Below are 3,768 nucleotides of genomic sequence, written 5' to 3' on the forward strand. Positions count from 1 at the left end.
ATACACAAATTATCTGGGCGTTGGTGGCGCGCACATGTAGTCCCAGCTACTCAGGAGGCTGAGGCACGAGAATCGCATGAACCCAGGAGGCGAAGATTGCAGTGATCTGAGATTGCGCTACTGCACTCCACCCTGGGTGATAGAGTGAGACTCTGTCTCAAAACAAAACGAACAAAACCTACATTTCACTCTCCCTCTTACCCCCGCCATTATTTTACTCCTGCCTTCCTTCTTTACTTTCTTCAAACCTTTTTTCAATATCTTATTGTGTTTTCTAAGAACCACATTGTCCAATGGTAAACAATATGTGGTTCTAACTGTATAAAATGTTAGAATTAGGTCTCTTTCTTTAGCACGTGAAAAAACATCACATTATTTCTAGATAGAAGAGAGGGAATTTATTGGTTTACAAAACAAACATCCAGGGTACATTTGAGTTTCAGCTGCGGCTGCATTCAGGGGCTCAGAAGGACATGGTTTATCTTTTTTCATCTCTAAGTTTAGTCTTCTGTTGTGTCAAATCCAAGACACACTTCTTTTGTGAAGGCAATAAGGGCCACCTGTAGTTCCTCTAAATTTAAATCTAGCAAAAATGAAAGTTATTATTTCCCCCAGAAGTCTCATACATCTGGGGTGTGCAGAAGAGAGTTAAGCTAACTGTCCTAAGACTGCTGTCCTTGGAATGCCTTGTTTACAAGGTTGGTGCTTGGCTGCCATCTTGGAACTTGGATGTCAAGAGAGTTCTTGCCATTTCCTAATAAGAATGACTCACTGCATCAAGATTATTTATGCAAACAATGTGGTTTATGGTGACCTCCTGTATTTTGGGAGGAAGTCTAGAATTTTGATATGTGCCAGGCAGAGACTCCTAATGTAACCAGCCCTCAATAGAAACTCCAGGTGCTGATTATCTGATGAGCTTCCCTGAAAGACAACATTGTGGACATGCTGAGACATGTTCCAGAAGGAATTGAGTGCTTCCCATATGGCTTCACTGGAAGAGGACTCTGAAAGTTTGTACCTGGCTTCCTCCTGACTTCGTCTCATGCACATTTTCCATTGTCTAATTATGCTTTGCTTTTTCAATAATCAGTCATATTCAGGGGTTGATTCTATGCTGAGTCCTGTGAATTCTTCTTATAAATTACTGAACCTGGTAGTGGTCTTGGGAACCCTGACACATTGGGATTCACTCTAATTGCAAGCAGATCCTGGGCAGGTCTAACAGGCTGTACATTCCTTAGGCCCTCAGCTGATGGCCTGTTCCCCTAGAGTAGGAATTGTGCATAGTTTCACATCAGCTGGGCACTTTGATAGGTTATTGATGTGTAATTGTCCTCAGGCTGATACAGGTGGTATGGTGAGACGCTGCTGGGCATGAGGTCCAGGAAAAGTGGTTGGCTGAGGGCAGTGTTTGCAAATATGCCAGGTGATTAATTATGTTTTAAGGTGTGTTCGGGTGCTTAGGTTGGGGAAATCAGAATCTTGGTAAATTCCACTTGGCATATGCTTAGAACTGACAGGACCTCATCCTATAATTTTTGTATTTTTAGTAGAGACAGGGATCTGACAGGACCTCATCCTGGACAAAAAGAGTGCTGTCATCATTAACCCTGAGGACATGAGATTGTCAATAAACTTCCCCCACCAAACACACGTACCTGGATATCATCTGAAATATCTGTATATTGTGTGAGGCCATGACAATCTCCAAGATTTATATGTCAAGGCGTTACTCTCCCCAAGCCACCAACCCTCTGTTCTGAGGTTTCCACAATCACATGTGCATTCATGAGCACAATTCTATGGCCAGACACGAGTGAAACCCTCAAAGGGATTCTGTGTACTGATTGGCTAGGGCCTGAGTCACATGGTCCACATAAGGCCTGGGGTGATGTCACCTTCCAGAGCACGTGGCCTGAGACTGGGGTGGGGGTCTGATTTATCTAAACATATTCAAGGGGCTCTGAGGTTACAAAGGAGGATGGGAGATGAGGTGTCAAAATCATAATGCATGTTGACTTGTATGGAGCCCATCTTTTATCTCTGTAGATAGTAAATGAATAACTGTAATACCAACCTTATACATGTTGCAATTAAAGATTCTAAATCACTTATTGGCCAGGAGCACTGGCTCATGCCTGTAATCCCAGCACTTTGGGAGGCCAAGGTGGGCAGATAACCTGAGGTCGTGAGTTCGAGACCAGACTGGCCAACATGGTGAAACCTGTCTCTACTAAAAATACAAAAATTAGCATGGCGTGGTGGCGCATGCCTGTAATCCCAGCTACTTGGGAGGCTGAGGCAGGAGAATTGCTTGAACCCGGGAGGCGGAGGTTGAAGGAAGCCAAGATCGCGCCACTGCACTGCAGCCTGGGTGACAGAGCACGACTGCATCTCAAAAAAAAAAAAAAAAAATCTAAATCATTTATGAAAATGGCATAGGGAGAAATTTCTCTGTGACATCAAGGAAAGCTTCCTGAAAAGGATGGATGAGTTGAGTCTGGATGGATGACTAGGAGTGGCCAGGGAAGGGAGGGGAAGCCTGTGAGAAAAGGCATTTCTTTCAGATGTTTGCACTGAGGTTGGAGTGACAGAATACATAATGAGAAATGGCTTAAACAGCAATACCAATGATGCTCATGAGAACAAGTCGGAGGAAGGGGATTTATCGGAACTTTTAGTTGCTCAACTATGTCCTTAGGCATTTAAGGTCTTTCTTTTTATTCTATTTTTATCAGTCTATGGCTGCATTTGCAGGTTTTCTCCCCATGGTTGCAGGAGGCTGCTGCAGCTCCAGACAGCAGCACAGCTCACATATCATAAAGGAGCAGGGTGGGTGAAGATAAAATTTGCACGTTGCATCTTTCTTTTTATCAGAGAAATTTTTCCCCCTAGAAGATTCTGGCAGACATCTTACATCTCATTTACCAAAAGCTAGGTCAATGTGGCTACCTGTGACTGCTAGAGAGGCTGAGAAAACAAACTTCTGTGATTTTCTTAAGAATGAGTGGGACCTGGGCCCTGCCTGCAACAAAGACAGACACTGGAATAGCATCTGTCACAGCAATTCGAAGAGAAAGAAAGGTGGGAAGGGAGAGCTATAGGGAGGGAGAGAGAGGGCAAGGGGGAAAAAGAGAGAGGGGGAGAAAGAGGTAGAAAAGGAGAAGAGAGAGGGAGAGAAGAGGGAGGAAGAGAAGGGAGAAAGGGAGAAGAAGTGGGGAAGAAAGAGGAGAAAAAGGGAGGTAGTTGAGGGGAAGAGAGGGAGAGAGACAGAGAGGGGGGAAGAGATAGGAGAGAGAGGAAGGGGAGAGAGAGGGAGAGAGGGCTAGAAAGGAGAGGAGCACAAGAGAGGGAGAGAGAGATGGAGGGAGACAGAAGAAGGAGGAGAAAGAGAATGGGGAAGGAAAAGAGAGAGGAAGAGAAGAAGGGAGCAAGAGGAGAGAAGGGAAATGGAAGAAGGGAGAGAGCGAGAAGGGGAGAGAGATCAAGCTGGAAATGAAAATGCATGTTGTGGCCACAGCATTACGGTACTTGGGTGCCAGGCTGCAGAACGTGTGCAGCACTTCCAAGGGAATAGGTAATATGGATATGACCATACAGACATCTAGACACATTCCCACATAACTGGTGTGTTCAAATTGTTTGTAGCTATTGCCTAGAAATAACATCTGTACTGTTGCATGTGTAGGTCTCCATGCCCTTGTATGTCATATGTGTGAATCTGCATCTGTGTGTGTGTGTGTGTGTAAGCACATGTATGTGAAG

This window comes from Gorilla gorilla, chromosome 10 (assembly GCF_029281585.2).
Source record: "Gorilla gorilla gorilla isolate KB3781 chromosome 10, NHGRI_mGorGor1-v2.1_pri, whole genome shotgun sequence".
Lineage (NCBI taxonomy): Eukaryota > Metazoa > Chordata > Mammalia > Primates > Hominidae > Gorilla > Gorilla gorilla.